Source organism: Drosophila kikkawai, chromosome X (genome assembly GCF_030179895.1).
Source record: "Drosophila kikkawai strain 14028-0561.14 chromosome X, DkikHiC1v2, whole genome shotgun sequence".
NCBI classification, from domain to species: Eukaryota; Metazoa; Arthropoda; class Insecta; order Diptera; family Drosophilidae; genus Drosophila; species Drosophila kikkawai.
The window spans coordinates 31,047,575-31,066,014 of record NC_091733.1 but is presented as its reverse complement, the minus strand read 5'-3'; the positions used below and the strand labels follow the sequence as shown (position 1 = coordinate 31,066,014).

Here is an 18,440-nt window from a genome sequence, read left to right as displayed (position 1 = left end):
TATATATTTTAGGTATTTTTATATATTATATATAATTTATTATATATTTCAGATATTTTTATATATTTTATATAATTTATTATATATTTTTATTTACATTTTTATAGAAATAGGCTTCAAATATTATTAAATATTATTTTTATATAATTACAAGTCCAGTTTTAAGATCTTAAATTATTAAATGCTGGTAAATTTAGGTTTAAGCAATATTATTTTGTTTGTTTTCAAACAAATTAATACGATTAATAATTTTATCTTTAATAATACCAAGGAATATGATTTTTTAAGTATTTTATATAAGATAATATTATATTTTAGAAAATATTTTATAATATTTTATATTAGATAATATTATTTAATATTATATTTTCGATAATAATAATAGGATAATGCAAAGAAATTATCGCTTTAAACCCTCCTTAAATCGCACAATCTTAAATGAAGTGAAATCGCAGGATGTACAGCAGATTCTGTGAAGATCCTGTAAAGATCCTTTGCCTAAAAACTGATAATAATCATTAGCGACAATGTTGCAGACGCCTCAATCAATGTCAGGGGAATTGATAATGCTTTATAAAAGATATATTCTGAGAGGTAAAGGAAATCGCAACTGTCAATAAATGGAGCAGAATGTCCTGCCCAGGACAAGGCTCTCTAATCCCGAATGACGTGTGCAATAAGTAATAAGTGCAAGTAGTGGCAGTGGCCCAAAAAACCAGATCAAAACCCAAAAACCTAAGCCATAGGAACGGGACGGAACGGACAACTATTTGTATTTGTCAAAGGCTCTCTGATTTCACGGCAGTAGCAAGGAATGTCCCGGTCCTGATCCTGATCCTCGACGATTAATCAAAGTGACGCGCCGGCGCACTCTCATTTTTCTCTTATGATTTTCTTTTACTTCCCCCGGCTACTTTTCATTTTCCCCTGCTCGTTCTCCTTCCTCTTCTTATTTTGTCCTGATTTTCCTGGGACATCTTGACTGGGTTTTTCGCGCCAAATGAAATGTCCTTGCTCTACTTAGAGTTTATTTATTTTATATATATTTTTGGGGACATCCTCCCTCGAGGTCAGAGGCTTGGCAACCGCAGGATTTCATTGATTTGCATAGCCTTCAAGGGGTTGTCGTCCTCGATCCTTGATCCTGATGCCCAGATACCACCGATTGCCTATGTAAATGTTGTTTGCCCGACAAACTTTAGCTCTCCCGGCACAATGCCAAATGCAAACTAATAGATACATTTCGGGGGTAATTAGAAATCCAGATTGAGATCAGGTTCAGGATGAAGATGCTGCTGCTGCTCCTGTTGCCTCAAGGATCTTCTCGGTTTTTAAGCACTTAAGCCAATTTCAAGTGAACTTTTATTTGGTTTTTTTTGTTTTGTTTATCTTGTGGCTTAGAGTTCACCTTGGACAATGTGATGTCCTGCCCAGGGGATTTATTTTGGAATCCTTTAAATTACCCTCTTAGATTTTGAGATTTTAAAGGATCTTAACTATTTTTAAATTGCATTTGAACTTTGATTTTTTGCAAAGAAAATTTTAAGTAAATTTTTCACTAAGAGAATTTTTTAAATATTTTATTTTGGGTCTTAAAAAGTATTTATTCTCATTAAATGTATTTGAAATTGATAAAAATAATATTAATAATTGTTTAAAGGACCTTGACTATTTTTAAATTTTCCTTAAACTTTGATTTTTCACAAATAAAATTTTTAATAATTTTGTTTTATATCTTAAAAAACCTTTAAACTCATTTAACGACTTTTAAATTAGGCAAATTAATATGCAATTTAATGTAATGGGTGTTATCCTTGGCCAGGACACTTAGGGAACCCTCTCACTCGAGTGAAAACACGCAATATTGTGTCCACAAAAGGTGTAAAAAATACACATAAAATAAAATATAAAGGTAAAGTTTCAAAATAAGATAAGTACAGGACATGTGGGCCTAATGAATTGTTTCCCCAGGTCGTAAAATATTCGTAATAATACCTAAAAGTGCACTAAAAACAGCAAAAAAAAAAAAAGAAAAAGAAAAAAGACCCACAGAAAGCAAAAGGAATATAAATCCAACTTCATGGATTTACTCACCATTTTACGATCTCTTTCGGAAACTTTTATGATCGGACCCAGGACTCTCCACAGAGAGACTCTATCAAATTGCCATTAGAATGGAAAGGATCCTGGCTGGCTTCCTTCGGGGCGTGTGGCCGGGAATCGAAGGCAAACAATTGTGATTAGCTTGTGCGATCGGGTATACAGGATCATAAAATTGCACCTTCTCGGCAGCTGATGATGCGGGCCTCTCATATGTACATACATGTTACATGCTATTGGTTTTTGGTATCCTTCCCCTGTAATTTCCCCTGTCATTGTCCTTGCTCACTCTTGCCACACTCTGGCTGAATCGTAAATCGCAAATCGCAAAAATTAGCGTATTCGTTGGCGAAATTAGCCGATCCTGGCGGCATTCGCTGATTATGCTGGTCGTCAGAGTCCTGGGACTAGGACTAGGGCCTGCGAGGCAGCAGGTTGCTCTGCGTCCAAGTTATGGCGGTGCACAAACTATACCCACCAAGGACACTGCTCAAAAATTATGTAAATCTTGGAATATATTTTGAGGTTGTTTTTAAACAAATTTCTTTTATTTTGCCATTTTTTTAAAATTTTTTTTTTGAAAAAATTAAAAAAAAATCTTAAATCGGCCAAAAAGGTTTAAATTTTAGTTCTGTTTTAGTTTTTATAAAGTTAATAAATTAAATAAAATATTAAAAACAGTTTTTATAAATGTTTGATATTTTTAACAATTAATATTATTTAAAAAAGTTGAAAAAAATGTTTCATTTTTGGGAAGAAATTAAAATTTAAAATATTGATAACTAAGCCAAAAATTTATTAAATTCAAATGGGAAAGCGGTTTTGTCTTAAATTTTATAAACTTAAAAAAACTACGTACTACATTTTTGGGTTTTTTAAATTTAATTTTTGGTCAATTTTTTGATAATTTTAATGATGTAACCCCTTACCAATTTTTAAAAAATTAGCTTAAAAAATTTTTTTTACCGGATTTTAGCTTAATCGATTCTCCTGTTGTTGCTGATCACGAATATATATGATTTATGGGGTCGGAAATGGCACCTTCACCCAGAAAAAATATTAATTTATATTTTTAAATCAAATTTTTACATTACAAAACTTCTCATAATTAGCTTAATTTTTTATAAGAAAAACCCATTTCAAAATCTCATATGTCAGCCAAAAAGGCCTTAATTTCAATTCGGAAAACTGTTCTGTGTTAGTTTTTATAATATTAATAAATCGGCTAACTTTATTTGAAATTTTTAAAAATCTAAATTTTTGGTCAATCTTTTGATAATTTTAATGATGTAACCCCTTAGCAATTTTTGAAAAATTAGCTTAAAAATTTTTTTTTACCGGATTTTGGCCTAATCGATTCTCCTGTTGATGCTGATCAAGAATTTATATGGTTTATGGGGTCGGAAATGACTCCTTTAGAATTTTCTTTCAGTGCAAAGCCAAATTAGTGCGTTTTCCTGTTTTTCGGGCATGTTATCCTGCAGCCAATGTATCGTGGCCCGTGGCACCTGTCTTCATTAGTTGCTCCTCTCGAGTCCTCTCGATAAGCAATCAATTGAGAGAGGAGGGAGACAGAAAAAGACTCAGAGAAAGAGATAGAGAAAGAGATAGGGCAAGAGGCGACCCATTTACAGGTGCAAATGCTGGCTTGCCCCAATTTGTAGCTCGATTCAAGTTGATCTCCAATTCAAACGTTTGCATATTGATGAGGCACAGAATTTACGGTTGCTCTTAGCCAGTCAGATCTCACCTGTCGTCATGAAAGGCTTAAAGGAGGAGGAGGAGGAAGGAGGAGGAAGGAGGAGGAAGGAGGAGGATGGAGCAGAAGGAGAGAGAGAGGGAGATGCAGGCCCACATGCCAGGCAGATCGAATGGGGAAAGGTTTGAACAGTAGCCGGGAAATGCCAGGGAAATGAGAGGAAAATGCCACAGAAATGTTTTTCCTATAAGTCACAGGTGCACAATTTCAATACATTTTTTTTGTGGTAAAAAAATGATTTCTTGTTAATTTTACAAAAATTTTTAGAGTGCTTAGTTTCCCTGGGAAAATTAATAGAAATTAATTTTTCTATAATTAATTTTTTAATAATTAAAATTAAATTATTTATGAAATAAACTATTGATGAAAATTAAAATGTATATAATTATAGGCTTGATCGTATTTAATTAAAAAAAAAACATTTAAGAAACTATCCTTGGTATAAACTTCTAACAAGGATCTCTCTGACTCACCACCATCTTCCCTCTCCCTTTTTCCTTCTCTGGTTGTCTCTCGTCTATCTCTCTGTTGGGATTCTCTAGCTGCTGCTTCTCGATTCTCATTTCTCACTTGGCATTTTCGGCTTCTCCGCCTACCTGACTTGACTGTTAATCCTGGCGCAGGATTCCTTCGCTGGTCCTGTGTCGAATGCGAACCAGTTTTCCGCTTCGCTGCAACTGACGCATAAATTGCGGCACTTTTCCCAGTCCCAAAAGCAGGAAAACGGGAACCAGGAGGACTCCATCAAGTCGAGGATACACTAGGGGAAAATCTGAGGAGATTTAAAAAAAAAAATTAAACAAAAACTAAAGAAGAATTTGATTAAGAAAGGAAATTAAATTTAGAAGGAACTTTAAAGGAATTTTAATAATATTAATTATAAATTAAAAATTATTTAAAGTAGCTTGATTTGTAAGCTCTAGTTTTCTCTATTTAAATTAGCTTTCTTTGTATTTTTTTTTCTGTGTAAAACAGGACCTTGCCTCTGTCCTGGCAAGAAGCTGCTGCTCTATGCAAATTGTTTGACTTGGCAATGAGGCACGGTGATTTTTCATTTCCCCCCCAGGGCTCTGCCAACCCTCCAAGGAGTCCGAGGATATCCTACATCCTGCCAGAATATTGATCAGTTTTATTATATTTTTTTGTGCCTTTTTTGAAAGTCTAAGCACCTGTTTTTCCTTAACGTTTTCCTCGCGGAAGCAGCAGGTGCCTCCTGACATTTACATATTACTTGGCGGAGAGGAGCAACCTGCTGTTAAAGATCGGGGATCGGGGATCGGGGATCCCAAGATCCTGGCCATGACAATGCTAAGTGGCGGAGATGAAGGAGGCGGAGGTTCCCCCCTACGCGTCGTCATCTCATCGACCCTCATCAAGGGCGTCCGTCGATTTTGATGCGCTTCCCTTTTTACGGCATTTTCAATTTTTCACGCTGCTGACCAGCGGACAACTGTTTCGCTTTTCATTTTCCATTTACCAATTTTCCAAGGCAAGGGTTGTGTTTTCCTTTTCCCCTTCCTCTATTTCTCAAGCCATTTTCCGGGGCGGCACGCGCTTTTCTGGTCAGTTGGTCAGTTGGCTTGGGCTTGTCTTCCACCCTTTGATTGCTTTTTGTGTTGTGACAGCGGCGAATGGACAATGGATAAAGGATCAGGGCTAAGGCATAGAACAGCCAGGAGCACAATGGCTGACTGGGCCAGCGGTCAGTGGAAATGTGATTCGGATTCAGATTTAGTTTCCTAAACAATTGAAGCATCAATCAGGGGCCTCTAACCGCGATATGACAGGCCGCGGACGGTCGGGTTTTGTTTTTTTTTTGTTTGGGAGAAAAGGAAAAGTTGGGGGGGTTTTTAGATATTAGAAAATGAAATAGATAAAGGAAATATATTAAAAATATATTTATCAAACAAATTATATAAAATATATACAAATAAACAAAGTTATATTTTAAAATAAATCAATTTCTTAAAGAAAATAAATTTAAAAATTATATAAACAAGGGAAATATTAAAAGAAAATATATAAATTAATATTAAAGAATAAAAAATGCAATAAATAATTTTATTTTATTTGAATTTGATATAAATTTATGAATAAATTTATAGGAAATATATTTTACGTATATTTTTTGTTATTTAAAAATAAATAAGATTTAAGAAAACTCTTAAAATGGTTTTTAAAAATTTTAGGTTTTTTTTTGAACTTAATTACTTTTAAAAAATCAAAGTTTAACTTAAAATATATTATTTTATTTAATAAAATTAGAATTTGTTTTTTAAAGGATAATTTTCTTATATATTTAAAATACTTAAACCTTGCATTTAATATATAAATTTCTTGAATGTAAATATATTTTGTTGTACTTTAGTTTTACCTAAAATATATTATTTTATTTAAATAATTTATAATATATATATATTTTTTTAAAGGATTATAATTTTCCTGTATATTTTAAATACTTTTATCTTTTGACTAAACCTTCAATATATAAATTTCTTGAATGAAAATTGAGCTTTATCCTTCTTAAAATATAATAAAAAATATTTAAATATTAATAAATCCCAGTGATTCTTAAGAAGAATTACTTTTTAAAATAATAAGAAAAATCTAGAATGAAATAATATATACATATATTAACTACATTTAAGGCTTTTTCCTTTTCTAAAATATTTATAAATATTGAATATTTTATATATGTTTCTTAAAGAAACATTTTCCTTGAGCTTTATCCTTCTTAAAATATAATAAAAATATTTAAATATTTATAAATCCCAGTGATTTTTAAGAGGAATTACTTTCTTAAAGTCATTAGAAATCTGCAGAAAGAAAGGAAAATATTTGTAAGCTACATTAAGCGCTTGAATTGCCAGACAAGAGCCTTTTCCTTGGACTTTCTCCTCTCTTAACATGTTTATAAATATTTAAATATTTAAAATTACAATTCTTTTTTAAAGAAAACACCTTGAAGAGTACTAGAAGGCAAAGAAAATATTTACAAACAAAATGCAAGACTTGTACTGAACGGGCAACAGCTTTTCCCCTTGATGTCCTGTATCCTTGAGGTCCTCGGGATGTGCATATCTCTAGGTAGTAGCCTTGAATCAAGTTGAAGGGAAATTAATTTGTTGAACCCTGTTCCTCTTGCTTCGCTCGGTTCCAGTTGAGGAGGCGCCCCATATGTCCCAGTAGCGGCGAATCCAGTTTCTGGCCAGGAAGATCTGTCAAAGGCAAGTTGACAACTCGAATTGGGAATCCTTAAATCAGGGGTTGTCGCCAGAGACTCCTTGGTCCATGTGTGTGTGTGTGTCCTGTTCCCGGATCGCCCAGTTTTCTTCTATTTTGTTTTTTTCTTGTTTTATTTTAAATTTTCGAAAAGGAACTGCTGCGCGTTCATTTGCATTTAGCCGAACCCTTTTCTCCTTGATGGCCGCCGCGGGGTTTCCACTCGCTCGTCACCAGCTCTTCCTTTGCCAGGACTTAATTTGATTTTTTCGTAGATTTTTATTTATAATTTTAAGAAAGCGAACAGCAAAATCAAGGGAAAAAGGTTCAAGAAACTCGCAACGAAATTCTTCAATTAAATATGCAAATTGTCCTGGTGATGCTGCAGAAATGTCAACAAGGACACAGCGATTTTTGGGTGATATATATATAGTTCCAAGTGTCCCACTTCAAGTTGCGCTTAATTAGCTAATTGCCCGAGATCCTGGCCAGGACTACGAGCTGGGAAAATGGGTTATAACATCAGGCAGCTGGCCAGAAAAATTCCTATGGAAATTGTATGAATATTAAGGATTTTTTTCAAGGGAAAATGTATAATTAAAGTGGTTTTTATAGGGAAAGTTTATTTAATTAAGAAGAAATTAGTTTTTGGTGGTTGTTTTTTATGGTATTTAGTTAAGAAATTATTAAAAAATTTAATTTAATTTGGATTTAGGTATATAAACTCTTTCAAAACCAGGCCAAAAGTTGGATTTTTATTTTAAATAATTAAGTTTGCAGTAAAATTCACCATTATTGCCTTAAAAATATTTTTAAAAATTTAATCTAAGCCTGTTATTTATAAAAAAATCTATCAGGATTTTTTATAAATTTCTCTAAAAAATTCAAAAAAATTGTATCCCAAATACTGCTCCTCCTAAGCATGAAATTGAAAGTTTCCAAACCAGTGAGTCCTGGATTTTCCCCGAATGCCAATCAAGGAGCAGCAAAGTGGGAAAATGGAAAATCAACCTAAACTAAATAATTACAAGGAACCGGTAGCAACAACAGCCCAAAAAAAAAAAAAGAAAGAAAAAATAATAATAATGGACAGATCCTGACACCCATGGCAAAAGGACACCCCAGACCAGGCTATGTGTGGCGTGAGTCCTTCGAAAAAACGAAAGCCGAAAATGAAATGTAATTGCAGTTACAACAAGGAAGGAGCAAAAAAAAAAAAAAACTAGACCAAGACCTTGGTGTTTTCTTTTTTCTCCTTGAGGGGTGATCCTTTTTTTTTTTTGTTGTTGTTGTTGTGTTGCTCCTACCTACCCCTTGCCCTTGCCCGTCGTCGTCCTTGGGAAAGTCCGCTTTCTTTGCTTGATTAGATTTGATTTGTGTGTTTGCGGCATTTGGCGATCCCCGTTTCGGCTTTCCTTTCCATTTTCTTTGGACTTAAACTCACTGTTCGGCGAACTACATTTAATTTCTAAATTATCGACACGCCGCGGCGATGGGCGTAACAAGGGAGCGGGATCAGGAGCAGGAATCAGGAGCTGGAATCAGGAGCTGGAATCAGGATGTATAGTTTCCCGCCCTGTGCGTGTTGCTGTTTTTGTTGTGATTAATAAAATTATAGAGAGCTTGGCAGGAGGAGGCAGCAGGATACGGGGAAAGCAGCTTTTCAGCAAAAAGAACAGTGCAGGGAAATGGAAAAATTAGGCAGGGAAATTCCTAAGAAAAAGTAGCCCACAAAAATAGACTAAAAGAAGTCATAGGGCTCTTTTTTTAGATACAAAAAATCATAGAAATAAATATTAACTAAAGGGTTTTAAATATTTTATTTAAATTAAAAATTAAAAATAAAATAAAAATACATTAAAAAAAATACACAAGCCAAGAAATTATAAACTTGGCTTCATCTTTTGCCCTCTTCCCTTACTCCAATTTCATTTAATACAAGATTAAATATTAAGTTTCCTCAATGAAACGAAGGAAAACTCTCTGTATTTTCCCCTCCCAAGTGTAATGAGGCAATTTATATGCTAATACATTTTCCCAACAAAATATCAAATTATAATCCCTAAACTCAGTCCTTTGAGGGGGTTGGATTTACAATTATGGAATATGAATATGAATTGCGAATTAGCTTTCAGCTTTTATCATTCAAATCGAACTTGTCTGATGGGATTTGATAGATCGGGCCTAATGGATAGCTAATTATTGATTTTATTGAAGATTTTAAATAACTTTAAATACATTTTTTTAAACAGGTGAAAATAAACTAAAACCCAAGCTTACTAAATAAATAATCTAATAAAGAAAATAGATTAATAATGTAAATTATTTTGTAAATATCGATATATATATAAAAGATTTATTAAGATCTTTTTGGTGACAAATTATTGGCAAATATTCAAAGTCGCCATTAAAAAACTAATTAATTATTCTTAACATATTACCAAAATTTAGAAACATTTTTTCACTACATTTTTGTAAATTTTAAAAAGGATTTCATCATTAAATGGTTTAATTTTTTAAATTTAAAATGGAACCGAAGAATGAAAAATTATGCCTTTTTTTTATAAACAAATTTAAGCTAATTATAGGAATTAATATTAATATAAAAAAAAATCAGATTATATAATTTAAGAAAATAGTTTACGTATTTGTTTTTTTTTTTTTTTTAATTTTTTCCCCGAAAAAACTATTATGGAAAAATATAGGTAAATACACATTTTAAGTAGAAACTTTGGCATCCTATAATAAGTTTCCTAAGCTAATTCTAAGAACTAAAATTAATATAAAAAATTTTGATTATATAATTTAAGAAAATATTTTTCGTATTTGTTTTTTTAATATTTATTTTTCCGTAAAAATTATCATTTAAAAATATCCATAAATATATAAGTATTTATATAGAATTTTTGGCTTCCTATAATACGTTTCCCCAAGTTAATTATATAATAAAATTATATTAATATTAATATAAAAAAATTTAGATTTTATAACTCAAGAACATATTTTTCGTATTTGTTTTTGTTTTAATATTTTATTTTTCCGTAGAAACTATCATGGGGGAAAATATCTATAAATATAGAAAGTTTGGCTTCCCATTAAAGTTTCCTCATGAAATATTGAATTCGTACATTTCCGATATAAAACCGCCTTAAAAAGCCATCAAATAATAGTCTTCCCTCTGTTTGATTCCATATTTAAATGGAGATTATTATCCTTGATTTGATGGGCTGACCGTTAAAGTCCGTTTTTCCCCGAAAGTTTGCTTTTGTTTGTCCTAAAATCGAGGCCACACCTAAACAAACAGCGAGAGCCACCACCAGGATGCGGCTGCTGCTGCTGCTGAGGATGTGGATGCTATAAATGAGAACCTGCTGGCCGCAGGATGACCGCGCGCATCCGCGTGTGCCGGGGTCAAAGGACACACACACAGGCAGGCGCAGCTGACTTTCCAGTTAGGAAAACTCCTGACCAGCTTTCCGTTTTTTGTATAAATTAAACAAATAGCGGAAAACGCGCTCGCTCGCGCTTTTCATATTTTGTGTTTTGTTTGCTTTTCGATAATTTCGCCTTGCACACGCACACACGCTTCCCGGGAATAAATAATAAATAAAAAAAAAGAGTAAACAGAAGACAGAAAAAAGATGACAAACGATGTTGCTAAGCTGCGACAATATCAGGCTATTAGGGTAATAATTTGAGGGATTAAAAAAGGACCTCAAGCTGGAGCTGTGAAGCCACCCCAACTTGCGGCAGTTTTCCAGCTTTCCACTAGAAAAGAATATATATATCCTTGGGGAGGATATATCTAGGAAAATCAATTTAAACTAAATAATTACAGCAACAAATAAATAATAATTATAATTAAAGAATACAGATCCGGCTGTGTGGGGTGTGATCCTTTGAATATGAAAGCCTAAAATTAAATGCCAAGCAATGTAAAGCCTTGCCAAAACTTAAATAATACATATATAAATATCCTTAAAGATGAGAAATGGGTGGGACTTTGACCCTCACTTACTTCCTGCGCATATTTCCGTTGGCCCAGCGGGCCGATTCTGCGCGGAGGCCCCTGCGGTGTGAACTACTTGCCCTTGCGGTTTTTGGGAAATTATTTTGAATTATGACATATTAAGATTTATGCCAGAGCGGGATGGCGATAGAGAGAGTCTGTAGGATTTGCCAAAAAAATATGAGCCTGCTCCCTCCGCTCCTCGCCGATCGGGTTTCACATCCAAGATCGCGCACAATGGGCGACTCTGTGACTTACAGCTGTTCTCTCAAGGAACGACGAGTCCTTGCAGGACTCGTGTATCATCCTGAGGCCGCCGCCTTATTATTATTTCATATTTTGATTTATTGTTTGGCTTATTGTTTTCGCAACACTCACACACATACCATATTCCATATGTCTTATACTATGTGTTCCTTGCGAGATATCCTTTTGTTTACACACTCGCCTGCGGTTTTTGGCAAGCGATTTATGTTAATTTTTGGCAAACAAAAGAGACGCCGAGGCAGGAGATATTTTTAGATTTTCTCAAATACATTTTCAAGGTTATACCTGGATTTTTCTTTTATTTTTGTTAATTTCTTTTGTTTAATAATATTATTATTAGCCAGGAAAGACCACTAAATTTAAATAAAAAGTATTTAACAAATTTTTAAAATAAAGACAACAATAAAGACCCCACAATTTTTATGCTTTACATGATAAAAAGAAGCCTCAAGCTAATGAAATGATTGGGGATTTTCAGAAATGTGGGTGGGATTTTTCCGCAAACAACTCTTTTAAATGAACAATATTTAAAACTTTTAAATATTATATAATTTATTTTTTTGTATTTTTCTATATGTCAAATTATAAAAAATAACCAACATCATAATCAAAATAGAAATTTTAATTTAAATATAACTGCCAAATTAAAATTTTAATGATCAAAAAAATTAACAATTAAAATTTGATTTTTTTAAATTTCCAGACTTACGCCATCTATGAAATGTTTTAAGAACTAACAAGTTCTAAACCGTTTAGAACACGATCTTGGAGTAAGCGCAGACTTAAACCAGTTTAAGATCTGCATTTTTCATGATGTAACCCCTTCTAGCTTGATGATTGGATCGGATCGGCAGAGATGAAGCTGGAGGAGCGAGAGCAGCTGGGATGGCGGAGCTCAAGCCGATGGCAACGGCGGACGGAGGTCGAAACTTGGCTCGGGGCTAGTTAAAATCGTGAACAAGGCGCAAAGTATTAGAATATTTATAAATACAATTTAAATGTGTAAATGTAATTGATGGAACATACGAATATGAATAAATAAAAGAACGTGAAATCAATGTTTTAACTGCCAAATTTGAATTTAACTGCCAAATTTTGCAATAAAATGGCATCGCACTAATACTTACCTATAAAAATGTGAACCACACAAGTCCTAGTATCCTTATACCCCTACAGGGTATTTTATTTCCAGTCCGAAGCTCATTACGCATAGAAGGAGTCATTTCCGACCCCATAAACCATATATATTCTTGATCAGCATTGAAATACGAATCGTTTAAGCCATGTTTGGAGGAAATCAAATTTTGAGCCATTTTTGCGAAATGTGATAAGGGGTTAATCATTAAAATTCTCAATTTTTGACCTAAATTTTTTTTTCCAACTAAGTATTCAGATTTGTTAACCTCATAAAAACTAACACAGAACAGTTTTCCGATTTAAAATTAATGCATTTTTGGCCGAGTTATGATATTTTTTAATATAAAAAATCAGATTTTATAATACAAAATAATATTTTTTTAGGTGAAGGAGTAATTTCCGACCCCATAAACCATATATATTCTTGATCAGCATTAAAATACGAATCGTTTAAGCCATGTATGGAGGAAATCAAATTTTGAGCCATTTTTGCGAAATGTGATAAGGGGTTACATCATTAAAATTCTCAATTTTTGACCAAAATTTTTTTTTCTAACTAAGTATGCAGATTTGTTAACCTCATAAAAACTAACACAGAACAGTTTTCCGATTTAAAATTAATGCATTTTTGGCCGAGTTATGATATTTTTTAATATAAAAATCGTTGCTCTCAAAGAATCAGCGACCTGATCTGTGCAATGAGTGAGAAATGTTGAATTTGAGTGAAAACAATGCTGTGCACTCATGTCGGCTCTCTAAATCCCCGAAGGCCGTAACTAGCGAGAAAAGAGCAGGAGAGCGGAGACCGTAGCTGACGTGCAGCTCTGAAAATCCATTGAGTCAAAGAGTTATAGTAACCGCTGCTCTCCCGCTCTCATAAGTGGTCCGTCTCTCCGTTTCGAACAACTTTCGAACAACTTTCGAACATCTTTCGAACACAGAGCGGTAGAGCTGAGATGAGCTGATCTGTGGCGAAGAGTGAAAACAACGAGTGGAAGTATTAACATTGAGTGAAAATATTGATTTGCACCAATGTAAATCCACCTCCTGCTGATTCTGTTCGCCTGTTACTTGACTCCCAGAAATGTATGAATTTGTACTGAAAATGTCCAAATTGAAACCTTGTTGTTGCTACAACAATAAGAACAATATGTTTACAATAAATGCATTTAACAACAACAACAGTTGTTCTTTTTCATTGGGTCTTTGAGTTATTTTAATCGTTGCTCTCAAAGAATCAGCGACCTGATCTGTGCAATGAGTGAGAAATGTTGAATTTGAGTGAAAACAATGCTGTGCACTCATTTCGGCTCTCTAAATCCCCGAAGGCCGTAACTGGCGAGCAAAGAGCAGGAGAGCGGAGACCGTAGATGACGTGCAGCTCTGAAAATCCATTGAGTCAAAGAGTTATAGTAACCCCTGCTCTCCCGCTTTCATTATTGGTCCGTCTCTCCGTTTCGAACAACTTTCGAACAACTTTCGAACATCTTTCGAACACAGAGCGGTAGAGCTGAGATGAGCTGATCTGTGGCGAAGAGTGAAAACAACGAGTGGAAGTATTAACATTGAGTGAAAGTATTGATTTGCACCAATCTAAATCCACCTCCTGCTGATTCTGTTCGCCTGGTACTTGACTCCCAGAAATGTATGAATTTGTACTGAAAATGTCCAAATTGGAACCTTGTTGTTGCTACAACAATAAAAACAATATGTTTACAATAAATGCATTTAACAACAACAACAGTTGTTCTTTTTCATTGGGTCTTTGAGTTATTTTAATCGTTGCTCTCAAAGAATCAGCGACCTGATCTGTGCAATGAGTGAGAAATGTTGAATTTGAGTGAAAACAATGCTGTGCACTCATTTCGGCTCTCTAAATCCCCGAAGGCCGTAACTGGCGAGCAAAGAGCAGGAGAGCGGAGACCGTAGCTGACGTGCAGCTCTGAAAATCCATTGAGTCAAAGAGTTATAGTAACCGCTGCTCTCCCGCTCTCATAAGTGGTCCGTCTCTCCGTTTCGAACAACTTTCGAACAACTTTCGAACAACTTTCGAACACAGAGCGGTAGAGCTGAGATGAGCTGATCTGTGGAGAAGAGTGAAAACAACGAGTGGAAGTATTAACATTGAGTGAAAGTATTGATTTGCACCAATCTAAATCCACCTCCTGCTGATTCTGTTCGCCTGGTACTTGACTCCCAGAAATGTATGAATTTGTACTGAAAATGTCCAAATTGAAACCTTGTTGTTGCTACAACAATAAAAACAATATGTTTACAATAAATGCATTTAACAACAACAACAGTTGTTCTTTTTCATTGGGTCTTTGAGTTATTTTAATCGTTGCTCTCAAAGAATCAGCGACCTGATCTGTGCAATGAGTGAGAAATGTTGAATTTGAGTGAAAACAATGCTGTGCACTCATTTCGGCTCTCTAAATCCCCGAAGGCCGTAACTGGCGAGCAAAGAGCAGGAGAGCGGAGACCGTAGATGACGTGCAGCTCTGAAAATCCATTGAGTCAAAGAGTTATAGTAACCCCTGCTCTCCCGCTTTCATTATTGGTCCGTCTCTCCGTTTCGAACAACTTTCGAACAACTTTCGAACACAGAGCGGTAGAGCTTAGATGAGCTGATCTGTGGCGGAGAGTGAAAACAGTGAGTGGAAGTATTAACATTGAGTGAAAATATTGATTTGCACCAATCTAAATCCACCTCCTGCTGATTCTGTTCGCCTGTTACTTGACTCCCAGAAATGTATGAATTTGTATTGGAAATGTCCAAATTGAAACCTTGTTGTTGCTACAACAATAAAAACAATATTTTTACAATAAATGCATTTAACAACAACAGCAGTTGTTCTTTTTCATAGGGTCTTTGAGTTATTTTAATCGTTGGTCTCAAAGAATCAGCAAGCTCATCTGTGCAATGAGTGAGAAATGTTGAATTTGAGTGAAAACAATGCTGTGCACTCATTTCGGCTCTCTAAATCCCCGAAGGCCGTAACTGGCGAGCAAAGAGCAGGAGAGCGGAGACCGTAGATGACGTGCAGCTCTGAAAATCCATTGAGTCAAAGAGTTATAGTAACCCCTGCTCTCCCGCTCTCATAAGTGGTCCGTCTCTCCGTTTCGAACAACTTTCGAACAACTTTCGAACACAGAGCGGTAGAGCTTAGATGAGCTGATCTGTGGCGGAGAGTGAAAACAGTGAGTGGAAGTATTAACATTGAGTGAAAATATTGATTTGCACCAATGTAAATCCACCTCCTGCTGATTCTGTTCGCCTGTTACTTGACTCCCAGAAATGTATGAATTTGTATTGAAAATGTCCAAATTGAAACCTTGTTGTTGCTACAACAATAAAAACAATATTTTTACAATAAATGCATTTAACAACAACAACAGTTGTTCTTTTTCATTGGGTCTTTGAGTTATTTTAATCGTTGCTCTCAAAGAATCAGCGACCTGATCTGTGCAATGAGTGAGAAATGTTGAATTTGAGTGAAAACAATGCTGTGCACTCATTTCGGCTCTCTAAATCCCCGAAGGCCGTAACTGGCGAGCAAAGAGCAGGAGAGCGGAGACCGTAGATGACGTGCAGCTCTGAAAATCCATTGAGTCAAAGAGTTATAGTAACCCCTGCTCTCCCGCTTTCATTATTGGTCCGTCTCTCCGTTTCGAACAACTTTCGAACAACTTTCGAACACAGAGCGGTAGAGCTGAGATGAGCTGATCTGTGGAGAAGAGTGAAAACAACGAGTGGAAGTATTAACATTGAGTGAAAGTATTGATTTGCACCAATCTAAATCCACCTCCTGCTGATTCTGTTCGCCTGGTACTTGACTCCCAGAAATGTATGAATTTGTACTGAAAATGTCCAAATTGAAACCTTGTTGTTGCTACAACAATAAAAACAATATGTTTACAATAAATGCATTTAACAACAACAACAGTTGTTCTTTTTCATTGGGTCTTTGAGTTATTTTAATCGTTGCTCTCAAAGAATCAGCGACCTGATCTGTGCAATGAGTGAGAAATGTTGAATTTGAGTGAAAACAATGCTGTGCACTCATGTCGGCTCTCTAAATCCCCGAAGGCCGTAACTAGCGAGAAAAGAGCAGGAGAGCGGAGACCGTAGCTGACGTGCAGCTCTGAAAATCCATTGAGTCAAAGAGTTATAGTAACCGCTGCTCTCCCGCTCTCATAAGTGGTCCGTCTCTCCGTTTCGAACAACTTTCGAACAACTTTCGAACACAGAGCGGATACAAAATAATATTTTTTTAGGTGAAGGAGTCATTTCCGACCCCATAAACCATATATATTCTTGATCAGCATTAAAATACGAATCATTTAAGCCATGTTTGGAGGAAATCAAATTTTGAGCCATTTTTGCGAAATGTGATAAGGGGTTACATCATTAAAATTCTCAATTTTTGACCTAAATTTTTTTTTCCAACTAAGTATGCAGATTTGTTAACCTTATAAAAACTAACATAACACCTCTTTCCGAATGCAAATTAAGGCATTTTTGACAGAGTTATACCTATTCTAGTTTTTAATTTGCTATTTTTCTCATTTCAAATTCCATCGTCATCGCCATCGCTCATTAGTACCACCCACCCCGGACAAGAAGCAAGGAAAAGGACCAACGACACAGCGATCCGCGAAGCACAAGTTCATCCTAGTCATCATTGTAATTGTTGATTGATGATCATCGAATCGGCAGAGGTGAAGCTGGAGGAGCAAGCAGCTGGGATGGCGGAGCTCAAGCGAATGGCAGTGTTCGGATCTTGGCTCCGGGCTAGCTGAAGCCCACCAGGCGTAAAGTATTTAAATGTGTAAATGTAATTGATGGAACAAACAAATTTGAATCAATAAAAAAAGGAAAATCAATGTGGAATTGTGTGGTTTAAGCGGCATTTATTTGGGGGCCTTGGGATTGTTTGGGGAAAAATCTGTTGAAAGCCAAATGTAATTTTTTTTTAATTTTTAACATAATTTTCTAAATTTTTAAATTTTTTTTCTAAATTTTTAAAATTTTTCCTGAACTTTTAAATTTTTTTCTAATTTTTTCCCTTTTTTTTTTAGACTTTTCGCATTTTTTTTAGAATTTTTAAAATTTTTTAAAATGTTTTAACTGCCAAATTTGAATTTAAATTTAACTGCCAAATTTGAATTTGAATTTAACGACGATCAGTTTCAGTGTGCCCAGGTGCAGTTGTAAAATAACATCGAAATTTGGATTCAAAAGGTTTAAGTCTCCGCTAATTTACGCCGGCCCCTAAATGGTTTGAAACTTGGACTTTTTATAACAGTTTATACCAGTTTTCAGTTGCTTGCTGCTGATTTCTGTTCGCCTGTTACCCCAATTTGGGAAACGGGCAATTTGTATGGAAAATTTCAGAAATTTGGATTGGCCGTTGTAGAGATGTTGTTGTAAATGGGTTGTTGTTGGAATCAAGTGGTTGTTGTCGACGGGAAAAAGGTATAAATGCATAAAATCAAATATAACAGTTTATACCAATTATCACTTTTGCCCAAAAGTTTTTATAACAGTTTATACCAGTTTTCAGTTGCTTGCTGCTGGTTTCTGTTCGCCTGTTACCCCAGTTTGGGAAACGGCCAAATTGAATGAAAAATGTTGCTTACTTGCATAAGTGATGCTCATCTGCATCAGTGATGCTCATCTGGCTATATTTCAATATTGGGCGGGCAATAAAATTGGGTTTAATGTCAGTGATGCTCATGTGCATCAGTGATGCTCATCTGGCTATTTTTGCATTATTGGGAGAAAATGGCATTACACAAACTGCCAGTGATGCTCATCTAGCTATTTCCATTATTGGGACAAAATGGCATCGGGCTAACTGCCAGAGATGCTCATCTAGCTATTCCCCTCTCCACCCCCTTTTAATTTCCCCCCGTTAAATGAAACACATTTTGAAATTTTTT

General features: G+C 34.9%; 1 long non-coding RNA gene across 1 annotated transcript in view; it reads left to right on the top strand.

Annotated features, from left to right (window-relative positions):
- The window catches only part of LOC138929159 (uncharacterized), a 38,277-nt gene extending 25,926 nt beyond the window's left edge, over positions 1-12,351 (top strand). The window contains exon 5 of the long non-coding RNA XR_011445600.1: positions 12,061-12,351. This is a non-coding gene — a long non-coding RNA (uncharacterized lncRNA). The remainder of the gene's footprint in view (positions 1-12,060) is intronic.
- The last annotated feature ends 6,089 nt before the right edge of the window (positions 12,352-18,440 follow it).